Below are 16,031 nucleotides of genomic sequence, written 5' to 3'. Positions count from 1 at the left end.
CCACGATCATCTTATTACCAATTTATGGCATGGTAGATGGTACAATATGGCTGGTAACCATCTCTGCTATCATGCAAAAGCAAAAGCATGCTGCTGTGTAGCGCTGCTGAATCGCCTCTGTGAGCGGCATCTAGTATACATACGGTGACAGTCACAAAAGGCTAAACAGGCTCCATGATTGCCATGCTATGGCATCTGCCAGGCCAATCCAGGGAAAAAAGGCATGAAATGCTTGTCTGCCGTTGCTTTCCCAGCGGAAGGAGTGACTGACGACATTTACCCAGAACCACCCGCGACAATGATTTTGCCGCATCAGGCACTGGGATCTCAACCCGGAAATTCCAAGGGGCGGGGGAGGCTGCGGGAACTATGGGATAGCTACGGAATAGCTACCCACAGTGCAATGCTCCAGAAATCGATGCTAGCCTCGGACCGTGGACGCACACCACCGATTTAATGTGTTTAGTGTGGCCGCGCACACTCGATTTTATACAATCTGTTTTGTTAAACCGGTTTATGTAAATTCGGAATAATCCCGTAGTGTAGACGTACCCTTTGACAGATAGTTAAGCATAAGGGGTGACACATTGTAGGAGGTCACTTGAGAGGGAGTGGGCAAAAAGAGTGTGATTGTTATGCTGAACAGATTTGAAGTGGGCCATTAAGGGTTAGCAGGTAGGTGTGTGTTACAGATTGTTGTAATGAGTCAATGAACCAGTGTCCCTGTTTAAGTCTACAGTTTAGTGTGTAGCAGCATGATGAATTTAAATTACAAGGCTTGCTTTTTGGAGGTGGTAGTGTACAGGTTTCCTTTGAGGACAAATATTGAAAAATCAGATATGGAGTGATTGTTCTGTTGAAAGTGTTTGCCAGCGGTGTTATGGTGTTTCTGTCTTTTATCATTTTCCTGTGTGTGTTTTGAGAGCATAGTGATTTGTCTGGTTTCACCCATATAGCTGTTATTGGGTATTTGATGCACTGGATGAGGTACATCACATGTGATAGGCATGCGCAGGACCCATGAATCTTGAAAGGTGTGTTGTGGGGGGTATTTATCATTGTTGCAGTGGAGATGTGTCTGCAGTTTTGCATCTGTTCTAGAAGAGCCTGAGCTTTGAATTTGTGTGTCTTAGTCTGTGAGGAGCTTACTTCTGATGAGCTTGGTGAGATTGGCGGTTTGTTTGAAGGCCAGAAAAGGGGGCTTGGGACAGATTTCTTTCAGGATGTGGTCCCATTAAGTATCGGTTGTAATTGTTTAATGACACCCTGTATGGGTTCCAGTGTGGGGGGGTTGTAGGTGACAATAGAGAGTGAATGTCTTTTTTTTGCATTGAAGCAGGTTGTCCTGGGGTATTTGGGTGGCCCATTCAATGATGCAATCTACTTCTCTAGTGGTGTATCCTTGTTTAATGAAGGCGGTTTTACGTGTGTTTAGGTGTGTAGCCTGGACTTCCTGTTTGGAGTAAATTCTATGGTATCTGAGTGCCTGGCTCAGATTTTTTTGGTGTCTGAGGTGGCTGCTGGATCTGTTACAGTAAGTGTGTAGTGATTCGTGGTTTTCTTGTGTGTGCATATATAGTCCTGTTCCATTGTTGACGCTAATCTTGGTGTCCAGGAAGTTGATGCGGGTATGGCAGTGTACTAGAGAGAGTTGGATGGATGGTGGTTGTTGAAGTTGTAGTGGAAATTCGAGGAAGTTTAGGTCTTCTGTCCAGAGGATGAAAATATCAATGATGTGTCTCATGTATATCATTGGTTTCATGGTGGCTTTTCCAGAAATTCTTCCTCAAGGTGGCCCACAAACAGGTTGGCATATTGGGAGCCATTGTAGTACCCATGGATGTTCCCATGGATTGGACAAAGTGTTTGTTGTTAAATGTGATGTTGCTATGGGTGAGGATGAAAGGATGAGTTTGGCGATGTGTTTTGGGTGGATTTCTGAATGTTGTACATTACCTGGTAAATATTTGAGGCAGGCAGTGATGATGTCATGGTGAGGGATGTGTATGTGGAGGTAACATCCATGGTGGCAAGCATGTGTACTGGGGAGGTTGTTAATGTTGTGGAGTTTCTGGAGGAAGTCAATAGCATCTTGGAGGAAGCTGTCCCTTTGTGTGTATTTATAACTTCAGATACAAAAATGATACATGCATACAAATAGGATAATCATATTCAGCAAATCATAACTTTTCCAATGATACCTTACATGACCTGTCTTGCATAAAATACATCATAATTATGCTATAATCATATCCTAATAACACTATGAAGAATATAGGGTGCAGTGTCTAATTTCTAGCTGTGAATGAATGTTAAAATTTCTTGTGTGCAATCACCCTAGCCTTCCATCACATGGGTGTCCAACACACTATTTAAACCTAGTAGAAAAATAAATAATTATTTCCACTTTGCTTTAGGTTTATGTAAGTTCTAAAATTCTTGTGTGGCCACCATCAATCTCATGGCTGGCTGGCTTTGATAAAAGGAGGATCAATGTCCCAGCTTTTCAATGAAGTGGAGTTCCCAGGAAGATGGTCAGTACATTTGTACCCAATTATCATAATAGGTTGAAATTTGCACTTTGCATGAGGAAAACTTAAATCAAAACATAGTAAGCATATTACACAAAGGATTCAATAGAAACCACTAAACTTACAAAAGCAGTTGAAAGAAGTTTTGGAATAAATTGACAAATTACAAGCTGATGATCCTACTGCCATAGTACTGGTAGAAATCTAGTTTGATCTAATTATAAGCAAAGAACTGGAATGGTAAAATTGAAAAATGATTTGGAGAAGTTATGATGCTTAGCCAAAATGATTGAGCATGAATACAAAGTTTATAGGTTGAGTCCAGAAAAGGAGAAAAAAAAAGTTTGAAATACAACTTACTGACAACATAATTTTAAGTTCCTTCCTCCATTTTTTAGTATTCAAAACTGAAGTTTTAGACTTTGACCCCAAATCTATATTTGTATCAGAGTTAATTGTTTCAAAATGATAAACCTGTGGAAGCAAAATCATGGAAGATTGGATTCAGAATTTTGTCAATTTTTAAAGAGATCTGAATTCTTGTCCAGCATATCTAGAATCAATTGAATGTGTTTTGGTGCATTTGTATTGGTGTAGTTGAAATTTCATAATAGGCTAGGTGCAGAAAACACAAATTATAAAAAATGTATCTATATTTAAGACAGATGCAAATGAAATGTAAGGTTAAGATATTAGTAGAGTGGGGAATTAATTATTTCTTATGTCTTAGTTACAAAATTGCAAGCTTTTTGTTTTGGATAATGTGTGAGCAGTCTTGTGTTTGAGGAATAAATATGCTTTTCAGGTGAATTACTGTGTGTTTCATTTCAGAAAACCTTTGTTAGGAGGTCTTTATCTTTAATTATCTATGTTGGTGAGTTTATTTCCCCCAGGAAATTTGGGGTGGGGGAAAGGTTGGAGGAAAATCACAACAAACCAGAGGCACCCAGGAGAAGTGACCGTGGGAAGCTTGTATTTTGTGCTTGCCTTTTTCAATTATATCAGTCGACTGGAATAGGAATTTTAGTAATAATTCTTAGTATTAAAGATTGCTAGTTCATACTTTACTTGACTAGATTATATAATGGGCTAGGTCCTTCAATGAAGTCAATGGTGCTATAGTGATTTACACAAGCTCGGGCCCAGTCTCTCTTTATTTAGTGGAGAAAGAACAAAACTTTGAATCAGGAGATTTAGTATCTATTTCCAGGTCTGCCACAGAATTATGGGACCTCAGGCAAATCAATACCTCCATGTGTCAGTTTCTCTGACTGTAAAATATCAGTTATGAAATGGTATCATCACTTAGGTGCTTTTGAAAATCCTACCCTTAACCCCACCATCAACCTCAGCCTGGACCAGTCCACACAAGAGATCCACTTCCTGGACACTACAGTGCTAATAAGCAATGTCACATAAACACCACTCTATACCAGAAACCTACTGACTGCTATACTTACCTACATGCGTCCAGCTTTCATCCAAACCACACCACACGACACGATCCATTGTCTACAGCCAAGCTCTACAATACAATCGCATTTGCTCCAACCCTTCAGACAGAGACAAACACCTACAAGATCTCTATCAAGCATTCTTACAACTACAATACCCACCTGCTGAAGTGAAGAAACAGATTGACAGAGCCAGAAGAGTACCCAGAAGTCACCTACTCCAGGAGAGACCCAACAAAGAAAGTAACAGAACACCACTAGCTGTCACCTTCAGCCCTCAACTAAAACCTCTCCAGCACATCATCAAGGATCTACAACCCATCCTGAAGGATGATCCATCACTCTCACAGATCTTGGGAGACAGGCCAGTCCTTGCTTATAGACAGCCCCTCAACCTGAAGCAAATCCTCACCAGCAACCACAGACCACAAAACAAAAACACTAACTCGGGAACCTATCCTTGCAACAAAGCCCGTTGCCAACTCTGCCCACATATCTATTCAGGGGACACCATCATAGGACCTAATCACATCAGCCACACTATCAGAGACTTCTTCACCTGCACATTTACCAATGTGATATGCCATCATGTGCCAGCAATGTCCCTCTGCCATGTACACTGGCCAAACTGGACAGTCTCTATGTAAAAGAATAAATGGACACAAATCAGACGTCAAGAATTATAACATTAAAAAACCAGTCGGAGAACACTTCAATCGATTACAGACCTAAAAGTCGCAATATTACAACAAAAAAACTTCAAAAACAGACTCCAAAGAGAGACTGATGAATTGGAATTAATTTGCAAAATGGACACTATTAAATTAGGCTTAAATAAAGACTGGGAGTGGATGGGTCATTACACAAAATAAAACTATTTCCCCATGTTTATTTCCTCCCGCCCCATACACACTGTTCCTCACAACTTCTTGTCAACTGCTGCAAATGGACCATTTTGATTACCACTACGAAGTTTTTTTTTCTCTCCTGCTGGTAATAGCTCACCTTAACTGATCACTCTGGTTAGAGTGAGTATGGTAACATGTTCTCTGTGTCTATATGTGTATATGTGTGTGTGTATATATACACACATACATACATACAGTCTTCCTACTGTATTTTCCACTGCATGCATCCAATGAAGTGGGCTGTAGCCCATGAAAGCTTTAGCTCAAATAAATTTTAGTCTCTAAGGTGCCACAAGTACTCCTATTCTTTTTGCGGATACAGACTACCATGGCTGCTACTCTGAAACCTACCCTTAATGTTTGTAATGTGGTTTCAGATACTTGGATGAAAAATGCCCTGGAAATGAAAAATACTATTTTTCAGTACTTGGGTTATTCCCCAACTGACATGTAGAATCTTAGTTTGCATTTCTGCTAACCACCTTAATAGAGAAGGATTTTTAAAAGGTTCACTTTGGCAGACGGTTCATTTTTTTGACAGTAGCAATCTTGCCAATCCATAACACGGTTAGTTTCCACCCATTTATCAATCCCTTTTTAGCTCACTTATAATGGAGACATAGATCACCTTTTATTGCTGTGATGAAACATTTATCCCAAGATAACCAAGCTGACTTCATGATGAGTTTAATTTGAAATTCTTTTCTAGATATGTCTGTACCACTTGATCAATAGTCCTTGCTAGAGCCTCTGATTTAGCATAGATTTAAAACAAACAGTATGCCAATTTATGTTCCATACCTTCAACTATAATCCTTGAACTAGCTCAGCTGGCTCTTATTACGTAGCCAAAGGGGTCTATGACAAGGATGATGGGAGGGGCGATAACAGGCTTACCTGCCTTATGCCCCTGTAACATCATAATTTGGACCCTTGATTTACTGGGTTTGTTGCTTTGGGAGAGCCATAAAGGGACTCGGTGAAGCTCCTCAAATCACTTCTTAAATAAACCTCCCAAAATGAGAATCCTTAAAATCAGTCAAAGGTTGCCTTTTGTCTATTTTTTCTCATCTAATGAGACATCATTCCTACTATATGTACATATCACTTTATCAGACACCTGCTTTGTGGTACCCCCCCCCCCCCATCCATCCTCCCCACCAAACACATTTGTTAGACAAAGCATGAGAAAAAGTTCTTGACAAAATAGAGACATCACATTTTTAAAAATAGAGGCTATGGCTTTCTATTGCTTGGTGCTTAATTCTCTAGTATTATGACCAGTTGCATCACTTCATGCTTTGCTGTGTGAGATGAAACCTTGTGCTAAGTACCAACTGCTCATAATTTAAGCCTAGAAGAAATCTTTAGCAAATTGAATAGTGCCTTAAAATCATAGGTGCTGGAAATAGAGGGGCAGCAGCAACCCCTGGTTTGAAGTAGTTTCCATCATATACAGGGTTTACAGTTTTGTTTAATGGCTTTCAGCACCAGCTCCTATGCTTAAAATGGATGTGTAATGACTATTTCATCAAGAGATTAATTGGCCATAAACTTTGTTTATTTTACATGTTGAAAAAAACTGAACTGAAATGTCTTTTAAGTTGTAGTACTAGGGTTATTTTATTGAGGCAGAATGTACTCTTTTTTGGAGACAAAACTGAAAGATTTAATTAAATACGCTGTTTAGCATTTCAGCTCCAATCTTGCAATCAGACCCATAAAGGTAGATCCTCGTACCTGTGCAGAGTGCCACTGAAATTATTAGGACTCCATGTGAGCACAATTCTTCCTCGAGGCAGATCTGATTTATAGTGTGTTAGGCCTGAGGGCCTGGTTCTCATTTTTCACCAGGGCCACTTTAGGCTGCTTTGGCAGCGTAAGAGGATTTTAAAATGTGTGTAAATGTGATTTACTGACAGAAAGGTATAAAGGGACCTTAATGTAAATGAGAGAGAGGCTCTACAGTACTGAGCCACAAAAAGAGGTTGGCACCTAACTCCCAGTGTAGTTACCTAAGTCCAAAATTTAAGTATCACTGCGATACCCAAGAACCCTGCTCAGTTGCCTCCTAAGTGTGGAGGCACGAAAAATCACACTAAATATCCCTCATACATAAAAGATCCCATGTTCCCTAAGTTTCTGCTGCCTGGCATAATTGATATAGGCATCTGGGCACCCATCTCATCCCTAAGCCACAGTGGGTTTCTCAAACCCAGCAAAGATAGGCATTCCCCTACCTATCTTGCCTGCAGGGTCCATGGGCCTGTCTATTTTGTAACATTCAGTTTGGTTATGAGCCAAATAAGTTATCAGTATTTTTTTTAAATATTGCAGGGATGGTGGGGACATGTTTTCATGTAACATTTCAGCTGTTAGTCCTGGGAACTGGTTGATCAGTTATTGCTCTTTGGTTGATTACAAATAAACCCTGGCTATAGACAAATAAATTGCATGCGCTCAGCCCTACTGACAGGTATGGTAAGTCCTTAGGGTCTAATTCTGCAAAAAATATTCTTGAGCATAGTGCTTTGTACCATGAAAAGTCCCAGTGAAGGCAAAGGGAACATGATGCGATGTTTCACTGCAGCTGACAAACAAGTAACGTTTCCCCTGAAGATTCGTAATTAGCTGCTAGCTATTGCAGAAAGTTATTAAATTAAACCCATAATTTGAAATAAAGCTAATGGCAGTGTGCTGTGTTTTTCTTCATGCAGGGGTTTGTTGTTTGTAAATTATTCAAAGGACAGCAAGGGTCTTATTCTGCCTCCCTTCCTATGGTGGGACATGCCCCCAGCCTGCTCAGGAAAAAGCTAACAAGCTTCTCTGGCCTCAACTGGTACTAAACAGACACACCTGCAGAGCCTACTCTGCTAGGAGGAAGCAAGCTTAAAAGGGTGAATTTGTAATAGGAATCAGTGGCAACCAGCAGGATGACAGCTTTGTTCTGGAGTTAGCTGACTTTTACAACAGAGCCACTGGGAGGAAGACAGCTTACAAACCTCTGCTGCCCACAGGGGCATAAGAACAAGCTGATTGCAGTAGGGAAGGGTTGAAGATGAGTCCTGACTTATGGTTGAGCCCTGTTCAACCTTCATAAACACATCAGGCTGCTATAGGCTCTCTTGGGACACTCAGAGACCAAGTGCCCCTATATTTGGGAGGACTTTTGAGGGGCAAAGACCTCTAAAAATGCCCAAATGCTACCTAAAAAGAGCACAGCCTATCACACTCTCATACACTAAGCCCAATCCTCAGCCCCATTTGATTCCTTTGTACTGCTTTCATGGCACAGAGGGGACCATACAGCTGTCCTAAGTGAAGTTAGGGATACCTGTCCTGGAAAAATCTCCCAGTGGAATATAAAGCCAGCTTAGCAACATGGAAGGACTCATTATTTTTTTTATTAAAGATATGTTTTTAAAATAAGTTAGTTAAATCAGTGCAGCACCCTCTGAAGAACCTCCTACTTTAGTATGAGTGGTGCATTTTTTTAAGTCAGTTCCTTGCTGACTTAGGCTAAACTACAGTCTCTCTCTTTCTCTTAAAATAAGTGTCCACGCAGAGGTTTGCACTAGTTGAACTAAATGAGTTTTTAAACCAATTTAAATTAAACCAGTCTAATGTGCTCATGGAGGCAAGGACTAAAACAACCACCCCCAAGCTCTTCCCCAGACCATGCAGGAGGGATGCTGGTGATGTGCCAGAGACGTAGCCAGGAGAAGGGAGCATAACCACTGTGCTCCAGTGATCCCTGGCCAGCATAATGACTTCTATGGCAGTGATTCTCAACGGGGGGTCTGAGAGCCCTGAGCCCTGGTGCCCCATGGGGCAGAAGCCCTGAGTCCATGGGCAGAGTTGGAAAGGAGCATGGGGGGCATTATCTCTTCCCCCCCCCCAACTGCAGTGCCTTAACCAGAGCAGGGTAGTCCCAGGGCAGCTCCACCCCCAACACCTCCTCCTCTCCCCCAATCCCCCGAGGGCATGCCCCCGGCTTGGTCAGTGCCGGGAAGCCAGACTGGGCAGTGTCAGTGTAGGATGGTTGCTGCTCTGGCTGGTGTTGCAGAGTGGGCAGCTGCGGCGCGCCCCCATCTCCTCCTCCTTCCGTTGGTGTCTGGGGCTGCAGCTGCTCATCAGCTACCAGCCACCTTTGAGTGCTCGGGCTGCCAGTAAGAGCCACCTGGGCAGGTTGATCTGGCTTCGGGAGAGCCTTTTTTTTTTTTGGTGGGGGGTGTGTGTGTGTGGAGGAAGTGCCCTCTGAGCACACAACCTCTAGCTACCTCTCTCCCTGCACCCTGAGCTACTCCTCTGCCTCCACACAGCTCCTAGCTACCCCTCCCCCTGCACCCTGAGCTACTCCCCTGCCTGCACACAGCCCCTAACTACCCCTTCCCCTGCCCCCTGAGCTACCCCCCTGCCTGCACCCTGAGCAGTTTTCAAACTTTTTGAGCTGAGCCCCTCCCATTGATTTATAATTTTTGGTTGTGCCCCCCACCCCAACACAGACAGGCTGAGTGGCCTGCTGAGGTGAGTTATGGGGTGGAGGTGGCACTCACTCCCTTGGCCCTGCTGTGTGGAGCTGGCCCTAGCCATGCCAGGTCCTGCCCCTACAAAATAGAAGTCAAACTATGCCTATGTCTGAGGGCGCCTCCCCGTGCCTAGCAGCTGGAGCCCCAGCATCCTGCAGGGTAGAAGCCCTGTGCTCCCTTCCCCCACCAGTGGCAGAAGCCATGAGCCATGCCCCCTGGTGGGAGTTTTTATAGCATATTTTGAGCGGGGGATGGGGGGGGTCAGAAAGAAAAAGGTTGAGAACTCTGATCTAAGCCATTGATGAAGATATTTAACAGAATGAGACCCAGAACTGATCCCTATGGGACCCCACTTAACATATCATTCCTGCTTGACTGAACCACTGATAAATACACTCTGGCAAATGGTTTTCCAGCCAGTTATGCACCCACCTTATAGAAAATATATGGAGATATACCTATCTCATAGAACTGGAAGGTCATTGAGTCCACCCCCCCCATGCCTTTGCTAGCAGGACCAAGTACTGATTTTATGCCTTAGATCCCTAAGTGGCCCCCTCAAGGATTGAACTCATAATGCTGGATTTAGCAGGCTAATGCACAAACCACTGAGCTATCCCTCCCCCCTATCTAGGGTATATTTCCCTAGTTATGAGAATGTCATGCAAGAACGTATCAAAAGATTTACTGGTATACCACATCTACTGCTTCCCCGCCCCCACCCCCTCCCCAAGCTTATTAACCTGTCAAAGAAAGCTATTAGAGTGGGTTGACATGATTTGTTCTTGACAAAGCCATATTTGTTACTTATTTTACTTCATCTTGGTGTTAGCAAAGTGATTGCTTTATTATTTGCGCCATTATCTTTCTGGGTGCTGCAGTTAATTTGATCGGTATGTAATTCCCTGGGTTGTCCTTACACCTTTTTTATAGATTGGCATTATATTTGTTCTCTTCAAGTCCTCTGGAATCTCTTCTGTGTTCCATGAGTTTTCAAAGATAATCACTAATGGCTCAGATATCTCCTCAGTCAGCTCCTCAAGTATTCTAGGATGTATTTCATCGGGAGCTGCTGACTTGAAGACATCTAACTTGGTATTTTTTTAACTCGTTCTTTCCCTGTTTTAGCCTCAAATCATACCTCATTTTCAGTGGCATTCACTCTGTTAGACAGCTGATTGCTACTAACCTTTTTTGTGAAAACTGGAACAAAAAGGGCATTTAGCACTTCTGCCATTTCCACATTTTATGTTATCTTTCCCTTCTCATTGAGTAATGGGCCTACCCTGTCCTTGGTCTTCCCCTTGCTTCTAATGTATTTGTAGAATGTTTTCTTGTTACCCTTTATGTCTCTAGCTAATTTAATCTCATTTGTTCTTTGGCCTTTCTAATTTTGTTTCTACATGCTTCTGGTTTTTTTTTAATACTCATCCTTTGTAATTTGACCTAGTTTCTACTTTTTGTAGGCTCTTGTGCCCTTAATAATGTCTCTCTGAAAAACTGCCAACTCTCTTGAACTGTTTTTCCTCTTAGACTTGCTTCTCATGGGATCTTATCTACCAATAAAGATTCAGAAACTAACATTACATTTCTGCTAAAGATGCAGAAACTAACATTACATTTTTAAAGTACATCAGAAGCAGGAATTGTGTCAAACAGGCACTGGGGCCACCAAGATGATAAAGATGTACTACAGGAAGACAAGGACATTGTGGAGAAGCTAAATACATTCTTTGCATTATTCTTTACTGCAGAGGAGATGGGGGAGATATGTACATCAGAACTATTCTTTTTGGACCACAGATCTGAAGTACTGTCCTAAACTGCTGTGTCAGTAGAAGAGGTTTTAGCATAAATTGATAAACTAAACACTAAGTCACCAGGACCAGATGATATTCACCTAAGATTTCTGAAGGAACTCAGATATGAAGCTGCATTACTAACTGTAGTATCAGAGGGGTAGCTGTGTTAGTCTGGATCTGTAAAAAGCGACTAAGAGTCCTGTGGCACCTTATAGACTAACAGATGTATTGGAGCATAAACTTTTGTGAGTGAATACCCACTTTGTACTGAAATCAGCCTCTGTACCAGATGACTGGAAGGTAGGAAATGTAACACTGATTTTTTAAAAAGGGATCTGGAGGAGATCCTGGCAATTACAAGCCAGTGAGCCCAACTTCTGCATTAGGCAAATTGGTAGAAACTATAGAAAAGAACAGAATTGCAAGGCACATAGATAAACACGATTTGTTGGGGACAAGTCAACACAGTTCTTACAATCAGAAGTCATTCCTCACCACTCTATTCAAATTCTTTCAGGATGTTAACAAGCATGTGGATAAGGGTGATCCAGATGATTTAGTGTATTTGGACTTTAGAAAGCTTTTGACAAGATCCCTCAAAGGCTCTTAAGGAAACTAAGTAGCCATGGGATAAGAGGGAAAGTCTGGCTGAACGATGGGAAATAAAAAGGAGGAATAAAAGGTCAGTTTTCACAGTGGAGTAAAGTTAACTGTGGGGTCCTCCATGGATCTGTACTGTGACTTGTTCAACATATTCAATAATGACCTGGAAAAGGGGACGGACAGCGAAGTAGCAAAGTTTGAAGCGGATATAAAATTATTCAAGTCCAAAACAGAGCACGAGGAGTTAAAGAGGAATTACAAAACTGAGTGACTGGACAACAAAATGGCAAGTGAAATGCAATGCTGATAAGTGCAAAGTAGTGCACATTGGAAAACATAATCCCAACTAGACGTACACAATGATGGGTTATAAATTAGCTGTTACCATCTAAGAAAGAGATCTTGGTGTCACCGTGGATAGCTCTCTGAAAACTTCCACTCAGTGTGCTACAGCCTTGAGAAAGGCTAACAGTATGTTAGGAGCTATTAGGAAAGTGATAAATAATAAGACAAGAATATCACAAGGCCACTATATAAATGCATGGTACATCCACACCTTGAATACTGTGTTCAGTTCTGGTTATCTCATCTCAAAAAGGATATAGGGAACTGGAAAATGTTCAGAGAAGGGCTACTAACATGAACAAGTGTATGGAACAGCTGTGGTGTTTAGATGTGCTTGTAATTATTAGAACTGGGCGTACTGGCTGTTGGGAGTCTGAAAGGACAGGAAACAGGAAGGAGGGGGGAGGAGTGGAGGAGGCAGAGTGAGAGTTACAGAAGGTGCAGCAGCAGCTTGGTAAAAAGGTTTCCACTGTAAATAAAGTCCTGTTGAAGCTTATTAGTACCTTGCCTGCTTGATACAACAACAGCTTCCATATGAAGAGAGACTAAAAAGATTAGGGCTTTCATCTTAAAAAGACAACTAAGGGGGTATATGATAGAGGTCTATAAAATCATAGATGGTACTGAAAAAGTGAATAGAGAAGTGTTATTCACCCTTTCATACAATACAAAAAACAGGGGCCATCCAATGAAATCAATGGGCAACAGGTTTAATACAAACAAGAGGAAGTACTTTTTCCACACAATCCACAACTAACCTGTGTAACTCATTGCCATGGGATGTTGTGATGACTAAAAGTATAACTGGGTTAAAAAAAGAACTGGATCAGTTCATGGAGGATAGGTCCATCAATGGCTATTAGCCAAGAGGGTCAGGGAAACAACATGCTTGGAACTACCAGAAGCTGGAAGTGGAAGACAGGGTGGATCATTTTTATAATTGCCCTGTTCTGGGCACGTGTTCTGAATCTCTGGTACTGGCCACTGTTGGAGAGAGGATACTGGCAAGATGAACCAGGGTGTGACCCAGTAAGCGGAGCTTGTTCTAATGTAATTGACACATTGCCAAAAGGAAAAATATATACACAATTTCTTAACTGTACATTTTTTGGTTCATAGATATATATTAGACATTTCTCCTAATAAGCTCTTCCAATTGAGAGTGAATTGTTATCACCTTCATTTAGATCTAAAATGTCATTTTATATTTAACTTCATTATTTACTCTTTCCAAACTTGGATACAGGGGCAATTCTCCAAAGTCAAATGTTAATTATAAGAAAAATACTAGTCTGTATCTGTACCATAAACCTGTAGCAGTATGTATCTTGTGACTGCAACAATGTAATAAGAGTGGTACAACAATTTAAAGTTGTTCCATAACCCATAGTGGTGGGAAAAAATTGTTGATGATACTGTGACATACCAAGAGTACAATCTGGACTGATGGACACCTGTGCCCCTCAGATCTCCAGCCTGGCAGGCCTTTTTACACTGCTTCGCTGTAAGAGCTACCACTTCTGATCTGCTCACCCATAGCCTCTAGCATGTAAGTTACTCCCAGTTATAGTATGAGTGCTGCAGCCAGCCACTCTTGAATTACACTGCAGAGTGACACCAGAAAACCCCCAATCCCAGACTTTCCCCCTGAAATGTACCATCTTGTACTGCACTGGTCATTCCTAGACTATACAAGCTCATATAAAATCCATCATTTTATTGACAGAAAATGACATGCACAAATCCTGTTATCTCAAGTAGAGTTTCCCAAACACTTCATTTCAAACACACTGGTTTAGATAAAACTATAAAAAACAAATTCAGTAACTACAGAAGGATAGATTTTATGTGAATACAAGTAGTGAGGTATGAGAGTCAGGATAGGTTACAAGAAAAATAAAAGTGAAATGCATCTAATGCCTAACCTAAAAAGCTAAGTGAATTCAAAGCAAAGTCTCTCTCACCATGTTTCAGCAGTCTTACTGGCTGAATTTCTTTCAGTCAAGATCCCTCCCCCAGTCCAATGCTGCTTCCTTTGTTCTTCAGGTGTTGTAGATGCTGTGGGTAGGGAGAAAGGCAGAAATAATTTGAGGGCATCTGCTCTCCGTTCTTATAGGTATTTTTTCAAGAAGCATCCCCAGATGAGCTTCAGGAGACAGAAAGTCTGTGTGGATGGGAACCCCAAGCTGTTTCTTTGTCAAGATGTAGATTTTTTTTTTGCTCACGCCCTCTTTCCAGCTGAAGAGTGGCCATTTAAACAGGTGATGGTCCATTTGATTTTGTTGACATGTGGCTGAGGCATCAGCTTGCCTTTTTTCTCTGGGAAACTGGTTTGTGACTGCGCCCCAGACTTGAAACATGTCTTAGTAATACCATACAGTAGAATCTTACAACTTTATGTACAATGTTGCCACACATATTTTTCCAGGACAATAATGATCAGCAAATTATGAGTTTTCAAATGACACTTCACAAGGCATACCTTGTACAAAATTTATCATAGTCTTGTAAAAGGGGTGAACATAGAGGTACAGACCATAACAGATACCGTTGCCCAACATGTGACATTGCCAGAGGACCATGCAGTACTCTTTATTGCAAAGCCTAGTTATTTTCATGCTCAGTTAATAATATTGAGGTATCTTAAGTAAATTGTACTTGCTTTTGTTGGCTCAACAGATAATCTTAACAGTTTTAATGCTAGTTTTTTATTTTATGATGTCACTGACAACATTTTTTCTGTGTTTGATAGTATTGTTTCCACAGACTTAAGTTCCCTGGGAACTAGTGAAACATGTTTGTTGTGTTTAATAGCAGAATAAAATAAAATAAAAAATTGGCTTTAGGGGTTGCCTGCAGATTTTGCTATATTCTGTAGAAGTAAGGATTTATTTGTAAAGCCTTCTGGCTGCAAAGGTACCCCCTTCCAATGTAAACCATACATTGTTAACTTGGTGTACGTGGAGGCAGACTGAAGACATGTCAGAAGAGATGTTAACTTCCCTTATTTACCTTAGTAGTGTTTACAATCACTTAAATGTTAGCCTCTTCACTGCTCAATATTCTATTAAACACATCTGCAGTGAATCTAAAGGTTCCAGCCCTGCTGATGAACCATGTATGTATCAAAATGATGGCACATGAGAAGATTTCTGTTTTTTTCATTTTGCAATAGAACATAAGAATAGACATACTGATAGGGACCATTGGTCCATGTAACAGGGCTCCACTTACCACACTGGCACCTCCTGCTGGTCATCCTGGGGATTAGCTCTGCAGGTCAGTACACCGCCTCCTGGTGGTGCCTCGCCCATCATCACTTCTGCTCCTTGACCCATGTCACTCCAGGGACTGCAGAATCTTCTTCATGACACAGCCTTACGGCAATGTCACAATCTGTGTTCCTGCCTTCCGGGGGGTGAGTGTTGCAGTCCAGCTGTCCTGCCACTTCCCCAGTGATGACTGCAGCCAATTGTCTGGCCACTTCCCCATGACCCCAGCAGCACACTCTACACCCTTGCCTCAGGGCCTCAGTTGTCCTGGAGATCTCTCTAGCTCCCCCGGTCCCTGCTAACATCACTCCTCTGTCCAAGGTACTAGCTTCTTTTTGCCTGCCAGGCACCCAGTCCTCCTTCCTTGAGCTCCAGGGAGTAATTGACCCTGCTCTACCTTGTAGCTCTTCTCCTATGGGATTTCCAGGCCCTGACTGGCCACTCCTCTCAGACCCACTCTAGTTGGCTGCATCCTGCACAGCCTCCCTGGGGCTCCATTAACCTCTTAGAGGCCAGTGTGTGGCCAACATCCCATCACAGTCCATTTAACCGAGTATCCTGTCTTCCAAGAGTGGCCAGTGCCAGAT

The sequence above is a fragment of the Mauremys mutica genome, chromosome 2 (genome assembly GCF_020497125.1).
Source record: "Mauremys mutica isolate MM-2020 ecotype Southern chromosome 2, ASM2049712v1, whole genome shotgun sequence".
In the NCBI taxonomy this organism is placed as follows: Eukaryota; Metazoa; Chordata; order Testudines; family Geoemydidae; genus Mauremys; species Mauremys mutica.
The sequence above is the reverse complement of the archived record's forward strand: the minus strand, read 5'-3'. Positions refer to the sequence as shown.